This window comes from Heliangelus exortis, chromosome 9 (assembly GCF_036169615.1).
Source record: "Heliangelus exortis chromosome 9, bHelExo1.hap1, whole genome shotgun sequence".
In the NCBI taxonomy this organism is placed as follows: domain Eukaryota; kingdom Metazoa; phylum Chordata; class Aves; order Apodiformes; family Trochilidae; genus Heliangelus; species Heliangelus exortis.
Window position 1 is genome coordinate 23,445,590 of NC_092430.1, and position 15,849 is coordinate 23,461,438.

General features: G+C 38.6%; 1 long non-coding RNA gene across 1 annotated transcript; it reads right to left on the reverse strand.

Moving 5' to 3' along the window:
* Positions 1 to 4,409: 4,409 nt before the first annotated feature.
* LOC139799514 (uncharacterized) lies at positions 4,410 to 15,563 on the reverse strand. Its single transcript, XR_011727322.1, has 3 exons — positions 15,389 to 15,563; positions 7,919 to 8,002; positions 4,410 to 4,585 (listed from the first exon to the last, which is right to left on the reverse strand). It is a non-coding gene; the product is annotated as an uncharacterized lncRNA (long non-coding RNA).
* Between the last annotated feature and the right edge of the window lie 286 nt (positions 15,564 to 15,849).

Consider the following 15,849-nt stretch of genomic DNA (forward strand, 5'->3'; position numbering starts at 1 on the left):
TTTCTTTCTTACATGTTGAGGGGAAAGTAAGGCATGAGATGTAATGAATGAAGCTTGGCTGCCAGCTTTTGGAGCAGAACAACATCAGCTCCAATTAGGGTTTTTTTTAATTTTTTTTTTTACTCTTTTATACCACAGGATGCAGATGAATAATGCTAACAACAACCAAAGAGGCTACATCACACCTATGTGTATGTCTGTGTGCATAGAGGTATATTTATAATTATCACATTGCAGCTCTGTCCTAAATGTTGTGAGAACTGAAATAATTACAACTTAATTAAGAGTTTTCAAGAGTTTTTTTCTTTTTTACATCTTGAGGTTTGGAAAGTAAGGCATGGGATGTAATGAACTCCCGGGACTTGGACAGTTCTGGGAATTTCAAAAATATATTTGAATTTGATAGTTACTTTCTAAAAGTTTTTTCACATCATGGGCAAACTGGTAATGAGAATCCAGACTGTATTTCACAGGAGCCATTTACTGAACCCCCTGCTCTGCTGCATTGGAAATAAATCACACTTCTTGTGCAGAACTACAAGGGATTTTTCCCTTTTCAATACCCACCCAGGAAAGCCAGTAGATAATTATTTTTTTTTCTGCAAAATTCAGCCCCTCAACTTTTAAACTTCTCTCAAAGATACACTGAGATACCACGAGTCATCCAGCAGTCTATTTGGATTTAGGAAATGAGTTTTGCCTGGGCTGTCCTCAAATCCCAGCAATCCACATTCAGCTTCTGAATGTGGATTCATTCACTTGCTCTGTGGCAAGCAGAGAATTATGCTTAGCACAGGGGTTGTTCCTCTTGCAAAACAAGTTGAAGGAAAGAGAAACTGCTCAAAAGAAATATCTGTGGAGCTACAGCCTCTCCTACAATTAGAAAAAAAAAATATTAAAAAAATATAAAAATATATATATATAAAAAAAATATATATATATAAAAAATATAAATAGTTGTAACTATTACAATAACTGTTATAATAATTGTGTTCACAGGGAGAAATGCTTTCCTGATTACCAGATTCTTCTCATATCAGTGACACCAGGAGTCATTTTATGTTTACAGATGTACAGAGTTGCAAAGGAAATGGCAAATTTCTCATCAGGATCCACCTCACTGTGGGAATATACAGGTGACTGTCAGGAAAAGTGTCAAAATGCAATTATGCAATGGGAACAATCACTGGGGAGACATTTTCATCATGTTAAGTACAGGTAGCAACTCTAAAAACCTGAATTTCAAGGCTGACTGATGAAATTTTAAAACCCCACCTTTCCAGCAGCCTTGAAACGTGGTGAGAAACCCCTCACAGCCCCCCCCAACCTGACCTTTGAAATCTTCACCTTTCTGCCTTGAAACCACCATCCCTGAGGCTCAGCAATTCCTCCTGGATTTCTAAGAAAAGGGTTTTGTGATTTTTTTTCAGCTTGAAACAAGGGCACAGGGCTCCAGCTGGGCAGGTGATGGGTCAAACAGCAGAGATTGTTGTCAAGGACCAGTTTTGGGACACTGGGCTGGACTGGGATCAGTCTATCCAGGAAAAAAAAAAAAAAAAAAGAAATAAGAAGGGAAAAAATCATGGATTTTATCTTACTTTGAAAGAAGCCAAGCCTTGATGAGCAAAATCACAAATATTAACTGGGAAGTGTAGAGGACTGGGACCTGGGACCAAACCAGGGAGCTAAGCTTTTGACAGCACAGATACACATCCAATTTCAAGCAACCCTAATTTTTTTTTTCCCCTTTTAAATTTGTCATTTTCCCCCCTTGCTTCCTATATCCACTTAGAGATGAAGAGTAAACATTGCATTTGAAAAATGCCATAAAAACTCATTTGCCATTTTTTTTTCCCCCTTCCAAAAAGCAAATTATTTGCATAGTGATGCCCAGGCCATCCTTTTCCTCCCCACGGGCAGGCTCTGATGCTTCAGAAAGACACAGAGCAGAATACAAATCAGCTCCTGCTTCTGTGACATCCCATGATTTCAGCTGAGAGCAATTTACTAAAGATGTATTTCTTCAACTGGGAATATGCTGCACCAGTTCTCCTTATTGTCCTGGACATTTCACCCACAAAACCATTAGTTTCCTCTGAGGACAGAAGTAAATAGCACAATTTGTTCTCACAGAAGCCTGGCTGTTTCTGAAATGTGAAGAATCTCCTGGCAAATGGGCAGAACGTTGGGAATAAATAAGAAAAATGGGGCAGCAGAAATAAATCTTCCAGGATGACTTCTCTCATTCATTTAAATGGGAAACATTCATTGCTGCTGCTTGCAGGAAGCAGAGAGACAGAAAAAGTTGGCAAGTTCCAGAGAAAATACCTTTACTTCATTGGTGATTTTTCCACACAGATCAGAGATACAAACTTTGAAGAAAAATGTGAAGACTCAGGCTTCAGAAAGCAGCTAGCAATTTCAGTTATATTAGCAAGGAAAGATGTATGCTATAACCATTTAAACAATAAATTGCTTTAAACATATGAGCAAACCAATAAAACCACTAAATCTCAGCCCATTTTTTAAAAAGCTACTGCTACAGGAATCAAAGAGTGTATATTCTACCTGATCTTACAAAAAATTTCATCTCAGTCCCAGTTTGCAAGGCTCTGAAATATCACCTGCCACAAGATCCACCTTTTCCAGGTATTATTTCATGCTTTTCCCTTGACTATAGCAGATTTTTCCCTCTGCAGTTTCATCTTTCAGACCCTCCAGAGACTCAGGTGACAATAAAAAGTCACCTCTCTTGATGCTTCTCAAATTATCAGGAAAATTCAGTACACGTGTAGGTGACAAACCTGCCCCAGCCAGATTTCCCTGGGAATTTCTTTCCTGAGCTAAAGCAGAAGGAAAATATCCCTCCTGGGTGATGTTCCTCAGGTTTCAGATGATGCAGGGATCCAGAAGACTTTTCAAATTATTATACTTCATGGGGCAACACAAGGAGGGGTTGTAATCAGCTGCACAACCAGAGAGAAAAGAAGGTAATAAAAATAAAAAATATTGGTTGTAAGCTGCAGTTTCTCAGTATTTCTGGATTTCAGCTGCTGCCAGGTAGAAACTGTTTCAGGTCCATTCAGATCACAAGAGTATCAATTAAGTTGAAACCCCACCTCCCTGCAATTCAGTTTTTTTTTCCCATCTCTTTGGGCCAGGGAAGAATTAAAAGGAACTTTCATAACAGAATGTGATTCCTCAGAAACATTAATTTCACCCCATGAGTTTGCTGAATGATTTCTGATTTTTTTCTCCTCAATAAACTCTCTGATTTCACTTCCCAAACAGCATTTTCAGTCCCAACCTGACAAATTGATCATTCTTGTTATCTGTCTCTTTCACTGAATTTCAAAGAGAAGTGATGGGGTGAAATAAAATTCAGAAGATAAAGTGCTTGAAATTAGAAACCTTCAGATTTCAGACCAAATTACAACACTTCCCCTTTCTCTCTAACTTTAAACCAGCAGAGATGTGAGCATTAAAAATAACCAATTTAAACTTTCAAAACATTTCACACTGATATTAAATGCCTTAGCAACTTCCTTTTATATTCAAACAGAGGAAAAATCAGGTTACTTTAGCATGGGCTCAGATTTGGTAAGAATCTGAATATCTGAAACCACAGAAATGGCTTCAGAGATATTTACCAGAAAACACACAAATATCAAAACTTTCCTACGTAGAAAGGTTGCTCTCAAACTCAGCCTCAACTTCCTCTGACACCAGAGGTGCCACCATTCTGCTCACATTTTTTCTGTTATTCTCCTAGAGATGTTTTAGCATCAAAATATCAACAGAATCATAATAATAATAATTAAAAAATCAGTTTAAATACCTTTGGCCAGTGAAACAGGAAGGCAGGTTGTCCAAACACTGAGGAGAACTTTTAAACCAGAATTTCTCTATCAAAATCACTGAAGCAAGATAAGAAACATGATGAACTAAGCTTGGCAGTAACTTTTTCTCCATATTAATGAAGAATTCTGTCCACACTGAATGTTGGCAATGCTAATCTAATTTTCTTTAGATTACTTAGATCTGGTAGACTTGGCAAGCTGAAAAAAAAATAGCATGGAAACCATAATCTCCTTTCTAGCTCTACGTTTTCATTAGCATTCTGTGGCTTCCAAAGCAGATGCCATGTAGCCAAAGAGAAATACATTTTATTCAGGACTTTTATTCAGGAATACATGCTGCAAATAGCTTAATATAAATGTCAGCTAGGGAGAGGATTTCACCTGAGCAGAATTCAAAGGTTAGGACAGTATGTCAAGAGAGAGACTCTGTTGATGCTGGCTATATAAACAACTGCAACAGAGAATAATGAAAAGCAACTTTAATAAATTGAAAACTCGGGTAGAAGGCGTTGATAAAATGCATTAAATTTCTCTGTGACTTACTCAGGAAAGAGGGAAGCTGCTGCTGGAGTGCTAAGACCATTAAGTTGTTGAAAACAGCTATTATGAAATCACAGTCAACACCCAGGCTCCATGAGAAGTCTCCACTATGGTGAATTTCTTTCTTAATCATTAATTTCCATGCCTGAAAGCAGTCTTGCATATTTTTCTCTCCTTTGAAATACCTGAGGACAACAAATGCCAAAAAAAAAAAAAAAAAAAAAAGGGGATGGATGTTACTTCCCCCAAAGTGATTAATACCTCAACTTCAAGGCAACAATAGGACATGTCTGACCTACACCACTGAAAGAAATGATGAACAGGCATGTAAATCTTCCTTAATTACCTCTCTTTGTAACGTGGGAAAAAAGGGGTAGTAACTTGCAGATGAAGTAATCACTCAGTCAAATCACAGGGTAGTGGAAAAGTCAGATTCTTGCAGCCTAAACGTTGTGAATTATGAGAAATATAAAGCATTAAAATTCCAAACAGCTTCTTTTTGATGGGTTTTTAATGAGAATGGAGAAAGAGAAAGCAATCTGTCCTCACGTCAGAAAATGGTAATGAGAAGATTCTCCTCCTCTTTAAAAAATCTCTTCAATGGGAGGAAAAATGCTTTTGTGCCAGGCCCACAAAGAGCTCGACTCCTGGCTGCACACTGGGCCTTCCAAGAAATTCACATGATCAAATAATTCCCTGATCATTCCCCCATCCTGGACACCACTCAGCTGAGCTATGGGGCACAGCTTCCCCATGCCATGCCTCCTGCTTCCCAAAATTCCCCAGTGGGCAAGGTGTGATCAGGAAAGCAACCCCAAACACAAGCTGAGCAAAGTTATCACCAGGAGATTTAAACCCACCATTAAAATCCTGCCCATTAAGCAAAACTGAAGGAACAAGCTGGTGTTTTTTCCTCTGTGACACTCCAAAACCCAGACTGCCCTTGGTCCAAGGTGCCTGGAGCTCAGCCCCATCCTTTCCAGTAGAGCACTGGATGGGATGTGCTGGGCAAGAGGCTCCATCCTGCTCCAAACTGGTGCTCAGCACCCACCTACCCACCCTAAAACCACCAAAGGGACTTTTGCAGCCTCCATGCCCAGCTCCACAAAGCACCTCCTGAGACCCAGATGGCATTTTTTTCCTTAACAACCCTTGTTAGAAACCTGTCTGATTTAATTCCCTGTGAAAACCAACATAAAGCTTCCCAGTGTTCTCCTTATTAATGTCCCTCAAATACACCCAGGAGAACAGTGGCTCCAGAGCCTGAAAATCTCTTTTTCTCTTCTTGACTTCTCTGCTGTACAATTCATCAAGGGTGTAACAGTTTGGTTTTCCATAAGAACCATAAAATACTGGTTTTGGGGTTTTTTTTTTTGATGTATCATTAACCATTATCAGCTTATGGGAAGTGTCAAACAAATAACACATTAATTCAAGGTGATTACATCTGAGGCTGCATTTATAGGGGCCTCACACTGAGCCCATCATTACCCCAACAAGTGGGTGTAACAAGTCCTCCTTTCTCCACTTAAAATATAATCAGAGTATCCTGGTGTTTTACCACTGCAGTTCCTCTTTCCCTGGCTCCCTTTCTACACCAAGCCCCACAGGAAGCAACCATTTCCATGCAAATGCTGCATAATAGAAATATAACTTCTCCACACCCTGCTTTTCCTTGGGAAAACCAATCTGCAGGCTGTTTGGATATGTACAGAATAAAACCACTGTGATTTCTAAGCAAAACTTGATGATATGAATGGCCTTCTGCATCATTTACATATTCATGGCTCACTTCTGACTCCTGCACACTGTATTATTTTGGGAGGAGAAATAATAATTTCATTTACTCAGTACCTGACATTGAACAGGTTCAATAATCTGGCACAAACACCACACAGGCTACAGCAGCCATGCCACCCCCTCTAGTATTATTTAATAAATGATTTTTTTAAAAAAAAACAAACAACAAACCAAACAATAAACATTTAAAAGATGATGAAAACTGGGAGGGAGATTATGGGTAGGAACAGTTAATTGTAAAGTGCTTCATATTCCCTGATCTCAATGGGGAATGTCAAGGTTGTAGCACTCACTGAATATTTGGGGCTAAAACATGAAAAACTGGCCTGTACACAGCATGGCACTTTGCACCCAGAATACTTGTGCCTTCCCATGAGAAAGGGAAAAAAAAATAAAGGCAGAAATGGATAATCAAAAGGAATTATAGCAGGCAGTACTCCCATCCTCTTCATCAACCTTAAAAGCAGCCACTAATCTCCTTCATGGCTGATGAAGTGAATAACCTGCTCCACCTGGAGGGCAGGACACACTGCAGCAAGATTTGGGCTAAAAGGGCCAGATTTGGGCTAAAAGGGCCAGATTTGGCCTTTTTGCTTGGGGTCCAAACCATCCCACTCAGGGAAGGAAGAAGAGGCTGTGCCCAGGATAACACAAACCCTTCAGTGTTCCTCCTGAATGCATGGGCTGAGGTATTTTCATTTCAGTTTGGCTGCCAAAACATCTCTTTGCCTTTTTTTAAAAAAAATAATCTTATCAATAAAAATAAGATTCCACGGAAAATGACAAACATGAAGGGAATTTATTTGAGAGTCCCTGAATTAATACATGAGGTGCTCAGTGCTGGTCTCAGCAGCACTGCTAAAGATCTCCAAGACTATAAAAAGTGAGTTGTAATGTGCAGGCTTCTCATATTTGGGCTGAATTACCTAAAGAAATAAACAATGTGAAGCCTTTTGTGTGCACAGCACTAAAAACAAATTTACCAATAGCTATTTCCAGGAAGCCTGCACTGTTTGCTTTTGAACAGCTTATACTCATTTGATCTCTCCTGGCCTTCAAACATCAGCACATGAAGAAAGGAGGCCCCTAAGAGCTTCTTCTCTCTAAAACATTACTAGAATGTGTAACACCACCCCTGGTGTCTCTTCCCTGCTTTTTGTGATTTCCCAGGGACGTGGGAGTTGGTCCTTACAGAAATCACTGCAAGCAAGTGCAGAGCAGGTTCTCAAGGCTGGTTGTGGAGCAGGAATTTGGGTAAATTTGCAGCAACTCAGGGGCCCCACAAACTGCCCCACGGCTTTACTGCATGTCCTATTTGTATTTTGGAGAAATTAATGCCTGGAGAAAGGATTTCTTGGGGTGAGAAGCCATGGATCCAAAGCAGGCTCCAAATGGCCAGAGGTTCTCAGGTGCAGAGCATTGGAAGAGTTTCTGTCTAGCAAAGGTTAAGCCAGAGAGAAAGTAATGCTGTGAAACCTGAGTTACACCATTACCAGCTCATTTCCTGACCTGGAAAATGTTTTTCAACACTCAGAGAGTCTCAGATTTCCTTCAGTGCACTTTTCTGGCCAGGAATTGCAGCTGCTGCTCAACGCACACTTTTGAAGCAGGGGCTGGAATTCACTTTCCTATCAAACAGATAGAGAGGAGCCCATTTGTGCTCAGGATTACAGTGGATATCTTAAGCAAACAAACACAAAACAGGTTTCCAGTCTTACCTCCAGTGGCAGAGTTCAGCCTTTTAATACCCATCTCCTTAGCTCAGTGGTTAGGGACCCACCAGCAGCTCTGATGTCTCAACTCTGAAAAAAAAAAATTAAAAAAAAATTAATTTCTTTGATGAACGTGGCTGTGTGGGGAGGAAGTGGAGGGAAGGGTATGAAAACTTGCAGAGCAGTAGGTTTGGGGGATATATTTAAGATTAATTCCAAAACAAGCACTAGCCATAGAGATTATGAAAGATTCTGATCATTGAGATGTTCTGAATGTAAAAGGAGGACATGGTGAAATGTTAACTCAGAAATAAAAGACTTAAAATCTTCCAATTTTTAAAAGAATTGCATAAAATTGGGGGGGAAAAATTGTCTGAAATATACAATTTCTTTCAAACAAGAACTGCCTGAAGGTAGCTACACAGATATTCCTATTTTCTATAGCTTAATGTGAAAACTGATAACTGCACAAAAATTAATAGGTTTAAAAATGGCTCATAAAATAACTCATAAAAATCTAAAAAAAAAAAAAAAAAAGTTCATATTAAATCTAGCAGGTTTTTTTCATTTCTTTTCATCTAAGTCCTTGGTTGTTCTTCACCTGAACTTGTTCATCTCTCTCATCTTATCCATGGGGAGGAAAATGAAACCAAATGCACTGTTTCTGGTTGATGAAGCATTTTTCCCCTCCTTCAGCAGGCTCTTCTTTCCATTAATAACACACTCCTAACAAAAGATCATATTTTCAAAAGAGAAAACAAAGAAGAGAAGAAATCAAGGCAAAGGTGACATGATTTGAGGAAGCAAGGAGAAAAAGAACCTTTTTGTGAATCGACAAGAAATAAAAGATTAAAAAAAAGTGAGAATGGGCAGCTTGGAGGCAAATCTCCATCCCTCTGTGGGTCCTGGTGTCCCCTGGATTTTATCTTCTACTTTTGGGTTTTTTTTTTTTCCATTTGGATGCATTTCTGTGGCTGAACAAGACTTATATGCTGAATCAGCACCTTCTCCATGCCCATTTTCCCATTTTCCCCGTTTTTGCAGCCCCTTCTTCCAGCTGGGAAGAACTCAGCCCTGATCCATTTGTGTTTGAAAAGGCTGGAAGTCTACTTGTATAACCTTGTGGGAATTTCAAAACATTAGCCTAATTAAAACTGTTGTTGTATTTGTTTTGTCAGCCTCTCCCTTTTATCTGCATGATAATGATTTTGCCTCATCAGTTCAAGAAATGTCTGTGGGTGGAAAGAGTGAGTGATAGATTCATATAATGAGGCTCTAAATGACTACAAAAGACTTTACATCTCTGTGAATCATCCATCTCCAGTGCTGCATTATTCAGGAATTAATGCAACCCTATAAATGAATAATGATTTAAATGTACTTTTAAAAATTGTTAATGCTCCAGCGTTTTTTCCTTCTCTACATAATCAGAAAATTGATTATGACTATGACTAGACCTAATGTTCTTAATTTAACTTATGTAATGGGAATGTAGAAAAAGTCTTGTGACAACAAAGAATGGAAAGATTTCCAGGAGACTAGAAATGGGTTTATAACCTTCAGAATTCCCTAGCCAAATTCAGAGGGAATTAACACCAAAAGAGCCTCCTGAAAGACTGTGGGGAGACAACTGAAGCTGATGAAAAAGATAAATTAGAACATATATTAAATAACTAAGAATAATATGACTGTAGAAATAATATTGTTCATTATTTGCTGTCTCACATTACTCCCTTTTTTAAAAATGGGTGATTAAAAGAATCATAAAGCCAGGAGTTGTAGGAGCAGGAAATGTAACACAGATTAATTCCCCAGGAGTTTGTCTGAGGATGATCTCCTGTCCAGATTACCAGATCTACACAAAAGTGGAATCTATAAAGGCATTTAACTTCTATCTGGATTTTCAGGTTTAGGACATACTGATAGGTCTGTCAAAGAGACAGATTCCACACTGTTGAAGGCAGGGAGTTAACATATAGATAAATAGTGACAAAAAATTCTGAAGAATGGTTGCATGGATCTTCAGAAGGCAGGATAAAAACATGTAGGATTTTTCCAGGTTGGTTTCAGCCCTTCTGAGGTTTAAATCCACCCCAAGCCATGTGCTATGGGGTACTCTAACACAGGTTATGCTCCTAATTCTAGCCCTGTAAAGCTTATTTTATTATTATTTTAATAATTAAAATTATTGGGAGTATTCTGGTGTTTTTAGGAGGATGGATGGAGGATGTGATTCAGATTAGAACTGTGTCTAGGCATTTCACTGAACTTATAAACTGCTTCTTTAGGCACATGTTTTAAACCAGATATTCTATAAATTTAAATGCTTTTTTTTGTTCAAGTCATAATAGCAGTTTTACAGGATCAACCCAACCAAGAGAAATGATTCCTTTTGCACTAAAGCAAGTGAAACGTGGTAACTCCCATCCCCAAACAAAGTTTCTTTCCTGTGGAACAGAGGACATTTATTTAGTGTTTTATTTAAACTGGATACTTCAAAGAATTTTCAGCCATAGAAGATGGTTTCAATAAAGTCATCCACTAGGCTGGTTTTATAGTCTACAAGTCCCTGTGAAACTATTGTAAATTATTGATGCTATAAAGGACATGAAGTCTACTAAGGCTACAGTCACAGATGTCCCCCTTATAAAACCTTGTAAAAATCACTACCCTTGGAGCAGCAGAATTGAGTTTGTATCAAAGAGGCAGTGAAATATTGCCACTCACCTATCACACTGATGCTCCTTCCAATTACTTGGGAGTTTGATAAACTTACCACTAGGTCCTTTTGTTATTACTGAACCCTGCTGAGAAATTGGCACCTCAACATTTTGGCCCACAGATGATTTACTAGGCTGAAAACAATATTGCCTGCTCTGAATTCATCTTAGCCAGGGAGCTCTGCATTAAGGAGCTGGATGAACACCTGGGACTTCAATGTTAAAGAATTCTTTGGGGTGGGACCACGCTGCCTGCAACAGGAATTCTTTTGGGGGTATTTTGGGGGCCTCACCCCCCACCCACTGCTCTCTCAGTAATGGGATCACAGTCCTGCTCTAGGCTGTATTTCCTACTCTCAGCAAGATTCTGACAATATTCAGACATAAAACTAATGACCAAAACCATTTCCTCTCCCATTAGCTGCCAAGCAATGTTTCTGTTTCTTCAATCTGAAGACTTGTAACTGAGTCAAACAAAATTTCTCAAGCTTCACGTCCAGGATTATACATTTTTCATAGATGGTGAAGAAGAGAAGCCAAGTTTTCAATATTTTTTAATAATTTAAAGGGAGACAGATCTTTGAATCTGCTAAGATTTTTTTTTTTCCCTTGTAAGGAGGAAAAATGTTGAGCTCAATAATAAATATGAGCAAGGCACTGAAAAACAATTGTCTCACTTTAATACTGGAGAAGAATGTCACAGCTGACTCAATAGTTAATCAATAACACCCAAAATCAGGGTGGCTTCAATTTTTTAATGAATTCAATTTGATTAGGGTTGGTTTTTTTTTTTTTTTTTTTTTTTTAGCTCCCCCCCATGTTTCTTTGCCTATTTTTTAATTATCAGCAGTAGCTTTTGACTCTCTGGAGTGAACTCATTAATTAGGAACAAAAAAACCATGTTTCTTCTTTTGACTAGAAATCTTTCTGGGGTTCATTCCAAAACCAAAATATAGAATGATCTTTTTGGTATTGGGAACTGTGTCAAAAAAAATCTTTAACCACCTCACATCCCCCAGTTGCCTGTGGTTTCTCTGCTGGCAAGGAACTCAATACATGGATTAAAGTAGGTAATGTTCCCCTTGATGGAATTCAGTTTGATGCTTGCTATGGCCCAAAATCTGGCTCTTCTATGTCTTCAGGAGAGCTGGGGATGTGGTATTGCTTGTATAAACTCACAAAGGGATACACAAGAGCAAGAAGCAATTAATGCAGCTCATTAAGTCCTTCCTGGACACACACAAGTGGAATGTAACTCAGCTGTCTTGTGCCTTCCTGATCTTCCACTGCTCAACAATTCCAACCTTAAAATAACTTTGTGCTACCCCTTTTTAAGAATTCCAAGTCCCAGTTCTTGAAAGCTGATTTCCCAAGGTCTAGCAAATGCTTTATCTGAAACTTGTAACATTAAGCAGGGATTGCCACAGTTCATAAATTATTCTCTTTTTAATGTTGAAGACTGACGAATGTGCCAACTCCTCAATTTAATTAGGGAAATTCTCTGGTAGAGATGCATTTTAGTCAACTTCTCTTCTCCCAGTTTCACCTTAGCTTTTGTCCTTTACATCAAACCAAGAAAGAAACTCAACTTGTTCTCTCTCTCTCAGAAATCAGCTCATATAGATAAAACAAAATGTTTCCCTTTACATATTTACATTCCTTTGGAAAGATGCCTTCAATCTCTGCCTGGCAGGCAGACCCATCACTTCTCTGAGCTCAGGTGAGGTAAAGGATGTGAATTCATCAGCATCAAGCAAATCCTTTCCAGAACCACCTCACCTTTCACTTCTGGTGCATTTCATTCACAGAAACTTCCCTCGTGGAGGGGCCAGTCCAAAGAAGGGATGAGAAGTAATCAGAGAGAAATAAATAATTTAATTATGCTGAATGCCTAACTTAAATATTCAATAAAACATTTCTGTACAGGCCCTGAGAAGAAACACAAAATATCTTTTCTTTGGCAGGATTCCAGATGTTAAATTTCCATTTCTCATCCCCTGCATTTTCCTTTGAGGCCCTAAAACACAAGGAGCCACTGGATCCTTATGCCAGGGCTTGTAGGTTACAACCTTAACTATGGATTTATCACTACTGATTCATAATAGAGTTGCCTAGGAGAAATATGTCAAGTTGATTAAAATCACCCATTTTTATTGAATTCTTTTGGAATGATTTCTCCTCTAGCTGAACAAGGAGCACATCAATGCAATCTACATTTCTGTAGTGAAGGATCAGAAGAAGAAAAACAGAGAAATGGCTTTGAACATAACCTGCATTGCCTGCTTTAATCCCAGCTATGATTGCAAAAATATCATCCCTCAAATTACATCAGATGTCTACAGCCTGAATGCATGTATTGCCCTTACTGCAATGCAGCACCAAGACCCATGCCATACACCACAAACTGATTTATTCTAATATAATTAATTTTACAGTCATGGTTACACTTGGAGAGTCTTTTTTAGTGGAATTAGAGACAATGCAGGGACTGGGATTCTTAGGCATGAAAATTGATGCTTAAGACTAAGTTTGGAATTGCAAAAAAATAATAAAAAAAATAAAACAACAGAAAAAAATTCCAACTTTTTAATAGAGATTTGTAGAGAGGCAGCAATGAGCACAGACATGAATTCTACAGCTTTTCCTGGCTCTGAGAAACCCAGCAGATTAATCCTCATTCAGAGGTGTTGCACTTTTCCTTGGCTTCCCTGTTTCTTGGTTCTCATAAATTAAAATGCTTTGAAAATTTCTCATCTTGTGTAACCTGAGTTTTCTAAACCATGTGTGATGTGACATTTAAAATATGATTTATTATATTCCTGAATGACACATGCATTTCTTCAGACACTGGCAAGCCCTCAAAGATTTAATAGAGTTTTTGTCATCCTGGAGCTATTTAGCCAGGTAAATTAGTGTATTTTTTAGGACTTATAGATTTTAGTTAAATTCATTCTTGACATCTATGTTTGTATATATCTATGCATATAATTCTGCAAACTTTAAACACCATGATCTGACTGAAGAGGTCCATATGAGAAATTAATCAAAATCAGCCCTTACTAAAAATTCCTCCATTGAAAAAATTAACATTTCCATAAAATAAAGAATTACCAGACTGGAGACCAAGATGTAGCTCCCTCAGACACTGAGGCAGGGACAAGATAGTCCAGAGGGTGTGACCAAAAGCATGGCAGAAGTCAGCATTTTCCTTGGTTTTTGAGGACTGGATTTAGCTCCTTCCCTAGATGAAGAAAACTTGACCTCAAATCTTACTCTTACAGTTAAGCAGCATTATTTTCTCAAGGTCTGTAAAAGAACAGGATATTTAAGTATAAAAGTGTGGCTTTTTATCCCAAATGTTTGAGCTGACTACCAACAAATTTCTGTGTCTAACTCATAAGCATTTTCTTCCTAATAATTTCGGTTGGTTTTTTTTTTCCCAAGATCTTATTTCTTTATTTCCATGGTATCATGGTTTATCAATCTCATGACTATGTCTGTGTGCTTCTTCCCAGAAAAGCAGAGCAGCAAATGATGCAAAGAAAAAATTTAATTGTTCCAATTCCTAAAACCAGGGGGTCAGGTAAAAAAGAAACCAAGTTTTGATGAAATCTGTCCTAATAACTATTGATCCTACTGGGGAATTTCTGCAACAACCAGCATGTCACTGCCAAAATATTCAGCAGAAAAGGATTATAGGCATAGACAGAGATAACATCTTCATATAAATCAGTTAAATAGTCAATCAACCAAGAGACACAAATGCATAGGAGGCCTGGTTACATTGGCTCCACTGCTCACAGAACTACTTGGATATTTTTTTTTTTTTTTTTTTTTTTTTTGATGGTGCTTTAATCCTGTTAGATTTCAGAGGCAAAGCAGTCCCTAGATTGAGCTCCAGTCTATTCCATCTTATGCATCATTAAACAATTCCAGAGTGAATTAATTACAGCTGATCAAGCCACTGAAGGCAATGAGGCCAGGAAAGGTGCAAGTCAGGGGCTGCAAAACATTTATTGCTGATGACAGGGAACCAGAAAGAAAACTCTTTGACTTTCAGATCCAAGTGGGAGCTGAAGATCTAAGCTTGAGTTAGTGGGGCTGGTTCTGGTGAAAGAACTCTTTTCACCATTGAAAAGTGGAATACAGAATGCTGTGACATTCTTTGCACCCCTTGGTAAGGCCAGATTGTCACCTGTCCCCTCTCCTGTCACACATCAGCATCTGCAAACCTGGCTTTACACACAGAGCACAAGCTTGTTAAACCTATCACTTAAAATGTGAGGACCACAATCAAAAGGAGAGAGATCCAAACCCTCTCTCCTCAGGCAATTAAAACTCCTCTGCCTTCCAGTCTCTGATTATTTGTGACCCATTAGTTATTGTGCCAGCATCTTGTATTATTTTCCATCAACTCTTAACCTCTGGAGGAATTTGAAGATAAAAGTCTTATCCCTTTTTACCCTCATCATAAATTAGGTTCTCCTCCCTGTCACACTCCCTGTCTTTCCCTGGACACATTCCTACCTGAATTCCCATTTTGTAGCATAAATACACTGCATTTAGGTGAAATTTATCAGAGGCTTGAACTGTATTTTGCACAGATACAATTAACTGCATATCAGCACAAAGACCACAAGAGTGACATCTCTATTTTCTAATACCTTAGATCCAGCAATCTAATTCTCTTTTCTGTCAAGACCAGAAAGTGGATAAGAAAAATTATGATAAAGCAATTTTGTTGGGGTTTGCTGACCTCTATTACCAGGAGATATTTCAGTGTTGTTGGTGCTGGCAGAGGTCACCCAGTGATTTGTCTGAGCAGCTCCCCAGCAGCTCTCCTTCCTCTTCAGCTCCACACTGCCCAACCCCTGCTCCTCCCCAAGGAATTCCAGAATTCTGGGCTTGCTGACTGCTCCACATCAATATAAAAAAATTCTGGGAAAACAGGAGGGCCTGTCTGCAGGGAGTTATTATGTCAATGGAAGTCTGCAACCCAGTGAGGGATGGAATGCAGGCTGCTGACAAATGTCTGTGTCAGACCTGCCATTTATATCACCTCTATTTATACAGAAAGCACACCCAGTCTTTGGGTTTGTTTGGTTTCCCAAATCTTTTTTCAAATACCAAAGCTAACATTGGTCTCAGCAACCTGAAATTATCTATGAAAAAAGTTCATTTTTTTTACAAGTTGCCTTACTGAATGAACAGATCCCT